General features: G+C 44.9%; 1 protein-coding gene across 3 annotated transcripts in view; it reads left to right on the forward strand.

Annotated features, from left to right (window-relative positions):
• Positions 1-1543: 1543 nt before the first annotated feature.
• NDRG1 (N-myc downstream regulated 1) overlaps positions 1544-15463 on the forward strand; it is a 65195-nt gene continuing 51275 nt past the window's right edge. Inside the window, exon 1 of one of the 3 annotated variants that reach the window (XM_073330067.2) lies at positions 1544-1619. The gene's annotated coding sequence lies outside the window, so the exon portion shown is untranslated. Of the gene's footprint in view, positions 1620-2192; positions 2218-15463 lie in introns of those variants that run through there. The other 2 variants (XM_073330065.2, XM_073330066.2) reach the window with 2 other exon arrangements.

Raw genomic sequence — 15463 nt, forward strand, 5'->3', positions numbered from 1 at the left:
CTTCCCCCTCCTTCTGGGTCCTCCCCTTCTCACAGGCCAGGATTAGTGCCTGGGTGAAGAGAGTTACAGCAAGGGTCAGTGTCCCATGGCAGTGTAGTATAGTGCATATATTGAATCAGGATGCTACATTCACCACTGAATAAGGATTCAAACAAGAGCTGGGCAATCTAAAGCCAGGGTCCCTGCCTGAGGAAATGTATGGTTTAAGGAAACTTTTGAATGAAGGGTCCTCTAGAAATTAAACCTATTTTATTCCCACTTGACATTTTGATTTTCCCTTTGAAATGGGGGAAAAGAAGGATTTAAAAAATAAAGCTTAAAAAAACATTTTAAACATCAAGGAATACATTAGAGAACCAGAGCACTGGATCTGACACTGAGGACATTTGCACCCTGGGCCCAAACCAGAACACTGAATCTGAACACCACTGAACATGGGGGAAGTCAGGATCCAAACTGTGCGGGCTGGGCCTATGAGGAGCAGGGACTAGAGATTCACGAAGAGGACCGAGGCTTGTCTACATTTACAGCGCCGCAGTGGTACGGCTCCACCACTCTAGCGCTCACCCTGATCTACACTACACACTTACGTCGATTTAATGACGTCACTCAGGGGTGTGGAAAATCCACCGACCTAACCCCCCGCTGTAGGCAGCGCTCTGTCGACTTATCCCATCCCATCGACACGGCTACCACCCTCTCGGGGAGGTGGATTAGCTACCCTGACAGAAGCTCTCCCCTAGGTGTAGTTCGTGTCTTCACTAAGTGCTACAGCGGCACAGTCACGTGTAGACAAGCCCTCAGCGAGGATGCCACCTATGCCGATGAGGAGCTTCTCCTGTCCGGGCCGGTACTCCACCCCACGGGGAGGTGGTAGCTACGTAGGCGAGAGAAGCCCCCCCAGTCGACATAGCACTGTCTGCACCGGGGTCTAGGTCAGTCAACTGTGTCACTCGGGGGGTGAGTTTTGCCACCTCTGGTGAGGGCCAGGCGTGCCCTGCAAGCAAGCCAGGCGACGAACGCCCCCTGCGCCCATCTCGCTGGTGGGGCGCTGGCAAAGGCACCCCCCGCTCGCGGGCTGCCGATGGTGTCGGGCCAGGGGGCAGAAACATCGGGGCCTGCGGGGTTGGCTGGCTGGCAGCCGAAGGGTGGTTTTGTGGCTGTCCCTGGCCTGGCCTGAGGGGCCCAAAGCGGCAGGCGGGGCCCAGCTCCCCGCAGCCTCAGCTCCAGCCGGGCGGGCCTGTGACGGGCCTGGGGCCGTGGGGCGGAGGCTGCTAGCCCGGGCCTGTCACGAGCCAGGGCAGCGTCCCTCAGCTTCCGCCTGGCAGCGCGGGCCCGGGGGAGGGGCCGGGGCGGGCGGGGTCTGCGCCAGCCCCGCCGCGCTCCTCGCCCCGCCCGCGGACAGGCGGGGCCCCGCGCAAGAGGCGGGCGCAGGTAGCGCTGGAGCGGGGCGGGCGGGGGGCGGGGCCGGAGCGGGATAAATAGCTCGCGAGCCGGGGCTCGGACCCAGACGCGGTCGCGGCGCTGGGCGACGGGGAGCGGAGCCTTGCTACCGAGACGGACGGACGGACGGACGGACGGGGGCGGCGGCGGCGGCGGCGGCGGCGGCGGCTGTGAGGGTGAGCGGCGCTAGCCCGGCTCCTGCCTTGCTCGTCCGCGGGCTGCCCGGGAAACCTCGTGAACAAGGGGCCGACCATGCCCGACCCCCACTTCTCCCCCCAGGGGACGGGGGTCCTTCTTCGGCCCTTGCCGGCCCCCGTATTTCTCCCCCCATACCCGGGGGGGGGTGCTTCGGCCGTTGCCGGCCCCTTCCATATTGCCCCCCAGACCCTCCTGAGGGTAGAGGAAAGGGGGTTCCTTTGGCCGTGCCCCTCCTTCTCCATGTTTCTCCCCCCCCAGGGCAGGGGAGGGGGGCCCTTGGGCGCGCTTGGCTCTCCATTGCGTGCAGGGAAGAGGGGGCCCGGTGGGCTTAATTTGGTGCTGCTGTCCGGGGTGCAAGTGCCCTGCCCTTCTGGGTGGGTGTGGGCGGAGAGTGTTAGCCCCCCCCTGGGTGTGGGGATCCAGTCTTCACTCCCTCCCTCCCACAGGACCTAGTGGTCAGAGCCGCTCTGCTGTGGCGAGCTGCAAGAGGCTGGAAGGAGGACTACTTAACTTCCCAAAATGTGACTCTTCTGAGGGCTGAGCATCCCAGCCACTCTGGCTCTGCTGCCCTAGAAGGTCTGTGCACTGAGCTCCTCTATCTTTCCTCGCCCTGCTTCCCAGAGCCCTGCCTGGAAAGGGACGCACCTGCCCCTCTCTGCGCAGCGGTTCCCGCTTGGCAGGGTGCGTGCTGGCTCTGGGTGGGCCCGAGGGACAGGGAGGGTCTGGAATCTGAGGCTGCACCCTGGGGTGGAAGGTAGTCCCTTGTGTTCTTTCCTTGGAATGGGTGGGAGGGGAAGGAATGGAATAGGCAGGATCAGCAGCGTGTTGACAGAAGTCAAGATGGGTGAAATCTTTGGTGTCTACCAGCTGGACCCAGAAGAACTGGGGGAAATCCTGGTACCTATGGACTTCAGTTTGACCAGTTACTACTGTATTATCTTGAACAAATTTACTAGCTGGGCTCTATATTAAATCTGCTAGAATCTTAGGGCTTGGAAATGTCACTGGAGACTTGTGGCTAATGGGAGAGAGACACCATGGACTGGCAGTTCAGGTTTCCATAGCAGATGTCCCAGATCTCCTCCCTGCCCCTCTCTGAAAGCGGTGAAAACAGCTGGAATCTTGTTAGATGCTGATGTTATGATTCAGCCTCTTTGCACTTACAGAATTGGGAAGGGTTTGGAACGGAAAAATTATTTCTCTGTGTGAAAGGCGTTACATAAGTTAGTTATTAGTGTAATTCAGCCATATCTACCAAATTTTCTAGCTTAACTGTAGCCTTGATTGCAACAGATCAGTTTTCATTGTTTACTCTTGTGTCTCATTATGTGTTTATAGCTGTAGTTTAAGTACTGTATATTGAATACTTCTGGGGCACTGTTCATGTTCAAAGCATCTTGCTTTGAAGATGGAACTGGGTGAAAGTGTGTGGCTAAGGATATTTCTTTTTTTTCCCAGTGTTGCTGCCTTCCTTTGAAATGCTTGCAAGTTGAGGGCCCCCTCTGTATCTTACCCATTGTTTTAGACAGCCCACAAGAAATGTTCCTTATGTTCCCTTTTTAAGGATTGCAGAGGTTAATGAGTAAGATGGCAGTAAACATTTGTTAATTTCTCTTGCAGTCTGAGGGCATCTATCTAAAAATAAATCTCTGAGGACCAAAAGAAGTAATTTAAAGGGAAATGGTTGGTTTGGAAATGGTCAGCTTGAAATCTAGAAAATCGTAAAAAATAAAAGGTGGTTTCAGGCCCTATAGCTGTTGAGTGTCCCTGCCAAATGTGGTTATAGGGTCATGATTTCCTATATTTGACACATTTTTTTTTTTCTGTCTCCTTGTGTGAAAGACATGCAAAGAGAAACTGACCGCACTGGGAAAAAAACCATGAAACTGACTTGTCAGACACTCAAAATAAATGCTAAAAATAGGGAGAAACATTCTTTGTCTAATTTGCAGTTCCAACAATCGGATGTAACTTGTAACAATGACAACAAAAACTGAAGCAAAAATTTAGACAAATTCATTAGAAATGATGTCACTTTAAATTTAGTGCTGGAAATGGATACTTGTATTAATCTAAAATCCTTGTTCTAGTATAGTTTGACTCATAATGCCTCTACTATGCATGTGATTAAAAACACATACTGCTGTTTGTGGTGTGTTTATGCTCCAGATACTTCTGTGGACTGCAAGAATCATACGATTTTACAGATCAAATAGTAAAACTGGGAAGCAAGAGAATAAGACTACCCAGAATACAAGTAAATTTCTTCCATGCAAGTTTGTGCATTAGTCTGCTTGGAAAGCAAGAGTTTTCAGAAACCGTATAGTGCACTTTTGTGTGTGAGTATTCTCCTTTATGAAATACTAGTATGAGCTAGTCATTTGTAAAGGGCTCAATACAGTGAAAACAGTTAATTCAGTGAGGATGGAATGTTTTGATGAATGTAAATAGGAATATTACAGAAATTTGTTTACTTAGTACTTTGCAATACAACCTGCCCAGATACCATGACATAGGGTTTATAGTATGGAGTATTTTCAAACTGGGGTAAAAACTAAAGCTAGGTAGTCACTTGAGATTTAAGAGTGTTGACATTTAACTTAGAAACTCCGGCCCAAATTCTTAAAAATAAGGTGAGCAGAGACATGAAAACTGTCACATGGTAGGGAAATGAACACATAGGGTAGTGGTTAGACTCAGCCAAACTTGTGGTGAGCACAGCCTAGAAGTTTTTAAAGAGCTGAATATTCTGAATTGGACAGTTTGTTTTTCAATAAAATGCAAGATGGGTGTCAGAACTATGGCAGAAAGATTCTTTGGACAGCTAAATCTATTTGAAATTGCAGTACAAAGCAGAACTCTTGTGCTACAGGATAAAAAGAATACTTTGGCCCAAATGAAGTATTGGTGATAGCTCACTAAGTGAGGTTGTATTTCTTGAAAATTTATTAATCTGGATGAAAATCAGAATTTCCATTTCAACATTTGTTTTCATCAGATTGGAACAAAACATCTTTTTTTCTCTGAGCAGCAAGTTCTGTTCAATCAGTTTGGAAACATCTGATTTGAAATGTTACAATAGTCCTAAACTAAAACGTTTTGTTTCTTTGAAGAAAATCAAAACACTTTGGGTCAGTGATGTTAATCTGCATCCACCTGAGCTGCCATGGTATCTCGTGCCCCCTCTTCCTTTCATAGGCCGGGCTCCCCAGCTGGACTACATCTCCCATGATGAACAGTGGTTGTCCAACCAGATATGGAACCACAGTGCGTCATGGGAGATGTAGTCCAGTTGGGAACCAGGCCTATTAAAAAGAATGAGTTCACAAGGCACTCAAACTAAAACTTCCATGAGACACTGCAGCAGCTGACAGATCAAGGTCAACGTTGCTTTGACAAAAATAAGTGTTTTGGTTTGGGTCAGCTCCAAAACAATGTTTTGATTTCCCTGACTCATGCAAAAAACTTACCTATGCTCACACACAGTTGGGAACAGAATCCAAGTGGTTTGATAGCCAATGCCTTATCCAGTAGACTCTATTGTCCCCCAAAACTAATAAAAACTGCACTTAAGATTTACCAACCATATACTTATGCATCATGGGTGGGGAGGCCTTTCTGGAAAGTTAGCTGTTTACTCTCTTTAGCTCAACATATGTCCTCTCCAGAGTCTAGAAGTGTTTTAGTTCTATGAAACAAATAGAAGAACCTGGGAAAGTGACTAGATGGAATTAGTTCAGACCTTGCCAGCATACAGGACCAATGAGCAAATCTGTGGTTTTCCCTAATTTAACAACAAAATAGGAATTGCAGCATGCTTGAAGGAATATTGTGGTAGCAATGAGAACATCAAGCAGTAATTGCATGCATCGGTCATTGAAATAATGAATGACTAAATGCTGATTGATTTTAGAAAAAACACCCCTGGAATCGTGGTCATTTTCAAACTTGCTTTATTATTTAAGGGACAAGAATGTGAAACTTAGACCTGAACTATAGAAAACTGAACAGAATACTAAAAACAAAATGCATGCAATTATCAATAACCACATTACTTATCACTTACTTACTGAAACAAAATGAAATGTTAGAAAATTTGTGTACCATTAATCAAAATTGCATGTACCATATTAATCTTCCTCCCATCACTGCCTTATAACTGTAATCATATTTGGAAGTTGATTGGTGTTTGGCAAATTTGTACCATCATGCAATATGCAGTTTACTCTATAGCAAAAGGAGGAAGAAATAGTAAACTCCATTCTCTTAAAAGCTGTACTTGGGTCACAATGTACTTCAAAGAGATGCATGTTCTTTAAAAAAAAAAAGTTTCCTTGGCATTGGAAACTAGTGCAGTAGCCTTAAACCTTCTATATAAGGCAGTGGACAGCAACTCCCTTTTCAAATACTGATTTGGATGCCAGTGAAGACCACTTGAAAATCAAACTATCAGTACCACTGATTACTGAACTGTTCAGTAATGCTCTCCAGTCATGCTCTCCTCTCTACCCTTCTCCCTTCTGTAATTTTTCTTCAAGATGAAGTGAACAATTGGCTGGATGTAATCCCATTGCCAGTTCTGCTTGGCAGAATTAGATTTTTATAATTTTTGTTGGATAATATCAATTACCTTTAGGCAATTTAAAATAAATGCTTATCTGTGAACTTTGATTCTCAATGGAAATTTTTTTCGTGTGTGCATGGTGAAACAACCCTTCCTGACACAATAAAACTCTAATCTTTCCATCTGGTCAATGATGTGGACAGGACTGAAAGGGACCTCCTTTGTTATGAGTCCAGTTCCTTGCATCACAAGCAACCCAACAAACGATTCCATTCATAAATGTATCCATCTTTATTTTAAGCTATGCTAAGGAATAGCAGCAGTAAGAAGCAATTCAGAACTGTTCCTGAATATGCATCACTTCAGATAGTTATATCTGAATAGAACACAATATAAACAGTGCTTGATTTTTTGGTGGGTTCTCTGCATCGACTTAAGAGTAGTAGGTGCTGCTTACACAGGAGAACATGAGTCACTTACATGCAGGCATCATATTTATCAGTCTTGGGTCCTGAAGCCCCAAGAGTAGAAAAAAAACCCTACACCTTGAACTAAAGTCAGTTTCCAGTTAAACTTACATCAAATGGATGGCACAGGATCAGGCCTGTTTTCTTCATACATTGCATAACAGAATGTTACTGTCTCTGGACTATCCCCAGTTCCATAGGCCAAATTTGACTTTGTACAGCATAGGTATACAGTGTGTTTGCTGATGTAAGACTGAGTAGTCTAGTGTTTTTTTTTCCCCACAGACATGTTTGCACAAAGCAGGATGCATGTGACTATTACAGTTCTGATTTTAATGTGTGGCAGACACACTTCCTGTGTTCCTTTTGTTTTGAGTTACTTCCCTTTCAGTTGTTACCATTCTATTAAATCTTTTTCAGCTGTCAATAGTATTTCTCTGCACAGCTGGAGACTGACCACACAGTTCCTTTCAAATCTGACTTATAACCGCTGATCTGTTTTGAACACTCCATTTCCACTGTTGCATTCACTATGTAAACATTATGTTGAGGGCCCTAGAAATCACAATACCAAGAAAGCTCATACCCAAGCTGTACTGCTCTAACACACCTCTCCCTAGTGATCTAATCCTTACCCTTCTCCCTGTTTCCACCACTTCCCCACCCTTAACAGTTATTTTTTTCTTACGTTTTTTTAATCTGTATTTGCAGGGAAAGTGACTGGACATTATGATTGGTCCCTAATGCCTATGAAATCTTTATAGCAAGATACCAGGAATGTTACTCTGAAGCCTATGTCATGTCTGTAGAATCATTGTGAAGTGAGGGAAACAGCTATAAACATGGCTGAGAGTTCATTTTGTTCAGAATATCACCAGGTTGAATGACTAGGTTTTGCAGTCTGTTGCAGTCCAATTTAAGTTTTCAGCCATGTTCACTTTATTAATTACATCCATGCAGTCTATAGCTACTGGAAGGCATGGGTCTAGGTTATCCCAGGCCAAGAGTCTGATGTCAGAGCTAACTCAACCAATCCCCACCATTACTCTAAGCTAACTTATGTGCAGTGATTTTCATTGGTTGTGTGAGGAAGAGATGGACAGATTGCCTGGCTCAGCTGCTATTCTCAAAGCATCCCCACCCCCCCAACACAAACAGCGCATGCTGTAACCTCAAATATACATAGGTTCTCACCTCAGCACATGCCCATGATTTGCCATCTTCACAAATAAATACAGATCTTCCAGGATTGTCACTGTCATGCTGAAGCCTAAACATCTGAGGACAGGTGTACCCTGGGACTTACATCAGTATAGGTAGGTCTTTTGGGTATGAAAAATCTGTCCCTGAGGGACATAGCTAAACTAACCTAATCCCTGGGGTAGATAGAGCTAGGTCAGCAGAAGAATTCTTCCATTGGAGTCCAAGGTTCTGTGCTGGTTGGAATGTGACTGCTGTTAAGAGAAGGTGGGAGTAATAGCTATGTGGAGTAACACAGCTGATGGTGCCTCTAGCCCAAAGCAGCTCTGTGCACAAATTATAGGGAACGTGAACAAACTGCTACATTGCTTATTACAGCACAGTGTAGGCAAATGAGCCATTTTTGGCTGTTTTTCACAATGACTCTACACATGTGACAGTCTGGGCTTTTAGCTACTAGTTGATAGTAAGATCCTCAGGGCGGAGGCTTTACTCAGAAAAGTGTGCAATACCTAGACTACAGACACAGAAGAATCATGGAATATCAGGGTTGGAAGGGACCTCAGGAGGTCCTCTAGTCCAACCCCCTGCTCAAAAGTAGGACCCATCCCCAATTAAATCATCCCAGCCAGGGCTTTGTCAAGCCTGACCTTAAACCTCTAAGGAAGGAGATTCTACCACCTCCCTAGGTAACGCATTCCAGTGTTTCACCACCCTCCTAGTGAAAATTTTTCCTAATATCCAACCTAAACCTCCCCCACTGCAACTTGAGACCATTACTCCTTGTCCTGTCCTCTTCTACCACTGAGAATAGTCTGGAACCACCTCTCAGGTAATTGAAAGCAGCTATCAAATCCCCCCTCATTCTTCTCTTCCGCAGACCAAACAATCCCAGTTCCCTCAGCCTCTCCTCAAGTCTTGTGTTCCAGACCCCTAATCATTTTTGTTGCCCTTTGCTGGACTCTTTCCAATTTATCCACATCCTTCTTGTAGTGTGGGGCCCAAACCTGGACACAGTACTCCAGATGAGGCCTCACCAATGTCGAATAGAGGGGGACGATCATGTCCCTCGATCTGCTCGCTATGCCCCTACTTATACATCCCAAAATGCCATTGGCCTTCTTGGCAACAAGGGCACACTGCTGACTCATATCCAGCTTCTCATCCACTGTCACCCCTAGGTCCTTTTCCGCAGAACTGCTGCCTAGCCATTCGGTCCCTAGTCTGTGCATTGGGTTCTTCCGTCCTAAGTGCAGGACCCTGCACTTGTCCTTGTTGAACCTCATCAGATTTCTTTTGGCCCAATCCTCCAATTTGTCTAGGTCCCTCTATCCTATCCCTGCCCTCCAGCATATCTACCACTCCTCTTAGTTTAGTATCATCCGGAAATTTGCTGAGAGTGCAATCCACACCATCCTCCAGATCATTTATGAAGATATTGAACAAAACCGGCCCCAGGACCTACCCCTGGGGCACTCCACTTGACACCAGCTGCCAACTAGACATGGAGCCATTGATCACTACCCATTGAGCCCGACAATCTAGCCAACTTTCTACCCACCTTATAGTGCATTCATCCAGCCCATACTACTTTAACTTGCTGACAAGAATACTGTGGGAGACCGTATCAAAAGCTTTGCTAAAGTCAAGAAACAATACATCCACTGCTTTCCCTTCATCCACAGAACCAGTAATCTCATCATAGAAGGCGATTAGATTAGTCAGGCATGACCTTCCCTTGGTTAATCCATGCTGACTGTTCCTGATCACTTTCCTCTCATGTAAGAAATTAAGTACCAGGGATACTTATGGTGCTAGACAAATGTAAGTCTCATGTTTGAACAATACAGGTTTTTAATAGGCATTCTTTGTTACTAAACTAGTTATACAATGGAATAGACAGCCTGGTGGCAAGAGTACATGATTCGTAGGAAGGAGTGTGGTTGATCTTTTTGCAGATCTTCATTACTTTTCCTTTTTAAAGAATCTAGGATGTTATTATGCTCCAATGAAGTTGTTTATGTACAGTTAAATTCTTTTCATGTTGTGATAATTTTTAGGTTATTACAAACTTGGTTTTGCTTCTTATAAATACTTAAGAGTCATGTTTGTGGATACGCTTATACCATGTTAACTTATACTTAGTCTTTGACATCAGGTTTAAACTACTTCTGCAATGACGCAACACTTGTTACATTAGCAAGCACAGAAGTCATATCACCATTTGCTTTCACATAAAATAACAAACTTTACACATTTTATTCTATTTTACAAGAATTTATAAAGAGAACCTGTTACAAATATTACATATAAAATGTTAAAGTCTTTAATTACAACTAAAGATTTGTCATTCTTATCTGCTAAATGAAGTCTAGAAGGGGGAGATTGAAGGGCCTCCCTCCTGGTCAATACATGCTGTCCTGGAACACAGGCAGAGATTTTTCAAAAGTATGTAGTAATTTTGGGCATTTCAATTTTTTGACCACCTACAGTGAGGCAACTTAAAGTTTCCCTTCTCTCAGAGAATGCTTGGTACTTGCTGAAAATCAGGCCTTCTTTAAGTGTAAAGTTGGGGATTCAAAATCATCAATCACTTCTGAAGATTTGTCATATATGAAAAGATCTATTTTTCTTAGAAATTTGGAGGCTTGAAAGAGATGCTTTATTAAAAGCCAAACAGGATTCACCTACTCTTAAAACATAAGTGGCAAAAGGAATTTTGTTTATGCTAAAATGAATTGGACTCTGTGACTGGATTCCTAAGGGGGAGCCAGCTGAGCTCCCTCAATGAGGGTGAACTGCAAATAATGGGACAGGCATTCACCAAAGTTGGTGGATATTCCAATACTTAAATTTACCAAGCCAGCATAAAACAGCTTTTATTATAGCTCACTGGTTACTCAGAAGTTACCAAGTTTCCTTAAAGTAACTCTGCCTCAGGCCTCAGTAACTCTGCCTCAGGGACACATTAACAGATATTCTAGATCTTGCCCAAATACACACTTATAGCCAATTCTTATTAACTAAACAAATTCTTTAAAGAAAAGAGTTGGTTAAACTATCAGTATGCATACAAACATGAGTACAATCTTGAAATTCAGATTCATAACAGAGATGATGAACTTTGTTGTTGCAAAGAGTTATTCTAGAATAAATCTATTGGTTATAGTCCAGGGATTGGCAACCTTTGGCACGCAGCCCATCAGGGAAATCAGCTGGAAGGCTGGGATGGTTTGTTTACCTACAGAGTCCACAGGTTCAGCTGACCACAGCTCCCACTGCCCATGGTTTGTTGTTCCAGGCCAATGGGGGCTGCAGGAAGCAGCGCAGGCTGAATGATGTGATGGCTGCCGTCCCACCAGCAGATTTCCCTGATGGGCCATGTGCTGAACGTTGCCGATCCTTGTTATAGTCCAGTGTCCAATATCCTATTCAGGGTGTACCAGCTTAGGACTGGGATCTCAGTCTTGCATCTCAAACTTCCTGTCATCGCAGATCTGCTTAAGCTTCATCAGAGGATCAGGACCCAAGCCATGTTTTTAATACAGTTTCAGGCCTTCTTTGACAGTTCGGAGCCTTTAGTCAAACAATAGGCACTCATGGGGACTTTGAAGTGGGCCCATTTCCTAAGCATCACTGGTAATTATCCATCATTAACAGATTTGCTATATATTTCAAAGAGATGAATATAGCAATATCCATGTTTACAGTTCATTTAAATGCTAAGATGTCCTTTTGATCTCTGAATTATCAGAATACAGCATAGACAGGGACAGTTTGATTACATTTTGTGCATTACATATATATGTAGTGGTAAATAAACATGAACATTCTATCCCCATATGTCTTTAAGGATTGAATTGGAGTCATACATCCTCCTGCAGGATGCTTAACCCTTTCTGGTCGTGCCTCAGACTCTCTTAAAGGCTTCTGTTGTGGGTAGCTTCCAAAAGTGATTCAAACAGAAAAGATTGATTGAACTGACCTTTTTTCTTAATTCTTATTAGTGTAATTTACTTAGTATTTTGTTTTACTCTGATACCTTATCCACATATGATTCTTACCCTGCATTAAGTAGTGGGGGTCATGTTCCTGATTGGTATTGGGTTAAATGTTCTTAAACTTCCTCTTAATTCCTGTTTCTCTAGATGGTACATTTTAGTAATTTTGTGGATAAACACTACTTATTACAAACTGAGCAGACTTCTCATATGTGAGCTAAAAAAGTAATAACTGATTCTCTGTGGAGTAGCCACTAGAGAGGGATGTGTTACTTTGCCAGTGGATTGCACAACTGCCAGACAGCAATGAAATGCTTTAGAATTATGATTCCTGAGTTTTCACCCTGGCTCTAAGTGTGCTCTATTGGCAGAACAGGTGGACAGAAGTAGGAGTCTGGGGTACTGTTTGTTGTTAATAATGCTCCCAACTCTTTGGTTGGATAGTCAAATTTCACTGAAAGCAAAGTCAAGTGTGGTGACTTGGCACATGGCAAGGTGTGTGAATCTGCTTATTGATTCCAATTTTGCCAGTAGCGTCCATGTGCAACTTCAGATTGATATTTGGCTGCTTGCTAGGGTAAATGGGGGGGGGGTCTGCTTTATAATAAATGGTTATACCCAAAATTAACACCATCTGTGGAAAAGGCAAGTTGCCACTTCCACATCAATGCACCTTCCCTTAGCCCAGGGGTTCTCAAACTGGGGTTGGGACCACTCGGGGTCATGAGTTGTCAACCTCCATCCCAAACCCCACTCTGCCTCCAGCATTTATAATGGTGTTTTTTAATCTCTAAGGGGGGGTCGCACTCAGACTTCCTATGTGAGTCACCAGTAAAAGTTTGAGAGCCACTGCCTCAGGGTAATTTGAAGTGGAGGGTAGACAGGAAAGCAAGCAGTAGGAAGGTTCAGAAAGTTAAGGAGCAAATGTAGAACAACTTCTATTGAATATGTGCAAATGGAAATTTTCAGGAACTAACTATGCTGAGTTTAGGGTAGAGTTATCATGGGTGGGAGAGAGAGAACAAGTTCTCCCATGCTGAATTCCAGGGTCCTACCTGGAACTCCTGATATGCTTAGCTAGTCAAAGCATGTTTAAAAAAATTAATATGGGTAAAACTCAGTATTTCCCCTCCACCCATTTTCTTGTCCAATCTGTGATTTCCCAGATTATACCAGTTTCTCTTCTCCCTATCAGGTCCCAGTTTTACCAGACTCCTTGTCCCAATCTATTCCTTTTCCCTCCTGCAGTCTGGCTCTCTTCCCCGTTGCATTTGGACCACATGGCTTTCTCCTTCACACTGCTTGGCTGCTACTGAAATGGCTGAAAGAACAGGAGTAGGGCTCTGTGCTCCTTTTGTGTCTCTATCTTGGGCTGGGATCATAGATCACAGGGAAAATCCAGCTCACCTCTATAGTCCTGGGCTGAAGCATCCTCAGTTGTTTTGTGGAGCACATATGCAGTTCATTTGGTGCTGAGAGCAGCTTGAGCATGCTCAGTGAGGACTGAATTTTCAGTGATTTTTAGCAAGTAAAATCTAAGTTTCTACTGAGCATGTGCAAACAACAATTCTTCAAAGATTTATAACTTGGCCAAATTTGTGTCCTCCCACCTTTCCCCCTCTTCTCTTCTTCCCCCCCCCCCCCCCATGGGCAACAGAAGGCACATCCCTGACATGTAAGCACCATCTGCCAAATTTAAAGTTTCTAGTCCAGAACACCAGGGTGCTAGAGCTCTCTAAAGGAAAGATCATCAGAATTTAATGTGGGCAAAATACGTTTTAACATGTTTTCCCCAAAAAAATCTGCCTGAGGGAGATATCCAGCATGGGAACTTCAATCCAAATGGTTAACTTGGCAAAGTTATAAGCAACTAAAATCAGTCTTGTAACAGGAAGTGTCAGGCAACCTTAATATGTGGCACTACCAATGTACCCTCTAATTTTTTTTACCTCCATGTGCAGAACAAATTTTGTTGTGACCCAATATGGAGGAGATGTGTGGTGGGGGTGAGGCAGAGGGGTGGGAGGGGACATAGGGCTGGGGCAGAGTGTTGAGGTGTGGGCTCTGGCTGGGGGTGCAGGCTCCAGGATGGGACCAGGGTTGAGGGGTTCAGGGTACAGGCTGCCCTGGGGCTGTGGCAGGGAGAGGGAACTCCTCCCAGCCCTCTCCCCTGGCTGCAGCAGCCCTTGATAGCCTGCTGTATGGCCACACAGCTTAGAGGGAACTTGAGGCACTACCCTCTGTGCCTATAAGAAGGTGGGGGGACAAACTAAGGGTGCAGAGCCAACCTTAATTCTGGCATTTTGTAACTTGAGTGCTTTACTTTGCAATGTTAATGTTCCTTCAGTGTAGACTTTGGTATGGCATCTATGGAGCAATTCTGTACTGGCAGGGGCATGAACTAGATAACCAAATAGGTCTCTTCCCCCTCTAGCTCCTGTGATTCTATGTATTTGGATTTGGCATACTGTCTCATGAGGGTTGTTCCTTGATAGATTATCTGTCCCGTCCCTGTCCCCCCCAAGTAGATATAGCTTGGAAATATCAGCCACAGTCAGATCCAAAAAATGAATGGGGAGAGGAACATGCTATGGCACTAATGAGCTGCAGGGACAATAGCTTGCTTCTGCTGCTTGTCTGTTTGCATTCTATTTGGACAGAGGCTGGCTTTTCTATGCTGTGAGATGCCTAGCACATCTGTAGGTACACAATAAAGAATATTGGGAAGCCCACTTAATGATATTTTGTGTGTAATGAATGAAGTTGCAATCTTTAAATGGGGAGGGACCAATACTTTAGAGGAATATCTTTAGTTCTCACTTAGCAGAGGGTTTATGTAATTTAAATTTATAAATAGAGTTTGAGACCCCTTAATGTTTATGTAGTAGAAGTAGGGTGTTTCTCCTGTAATGAAGTCTGTAGTGGTTTACTGCCAGCTTTACAGGTTTTAACCATATATTCTATGTACTGCTGTCAAAATATAGGGCATGGGGCTAAAAGTGAATCCTGTTCTAGAGGAGCTTCCAGTTTAAAGGCATAGCATCTAGTCTCTGCCCTGAAGTGGTTACAGTGGAACAGTACCATGGATAACAGATTCTAGTGAAAATCATACAGTTCAGAGGTTAAATCAGGGGTGGGCAAACTACAGCCCGCAGGGGCACATCCAACTCTTCAGATGTTTTTAATCCGGCCCTTGAGCTCCAGCCAGAGAACAGGGTTGGGGTTTTCTGTGCTCTGCATGGCTCCCAGAAGCAGTGGCATGTCCTCCCTCTGGCTCCTAGATGTAGGGGCAACCAGGGGGCTCAGCATGCTGCCCCTGCCCCAGGCACAACCCCCACAATTCCCATTGGCTGGGAGCTGCAGGGGGCAGCGCTTGCAGATGGGGCAGCACCCAGAGCTGCCTGGCTATGCCTCCACATAGGAGCTGGGAGGGAGGACATGCTGCTACTTCCAGGAGCCACTTGAGGTAAGCACTGCCTGGAGCCTGTATTCCTGACCCCTTCCTGCCCCACAATCTCCTGCTTCAGCCCAGATCCCCCTCCTGCCCTGCAGTCCCAGCCCAGATCCCCCTCCTCCACCCTCATCCCCAG

The sequence above is a fragment of the Lepidochelys kempii genome, chromosome 2 (assembly GCF_965140285.1).
Source record: "Lepidochelys kempii isolate rLepKem1 chromosome 2, rLepKem1.hap1, whole genome shotgun sequence".
Lineage (NCBI taxonomy): Eukaryota > Metazoa > Chordata > Testudines > Cheloniidae > Lepidochelys > Lepidochelys kempii.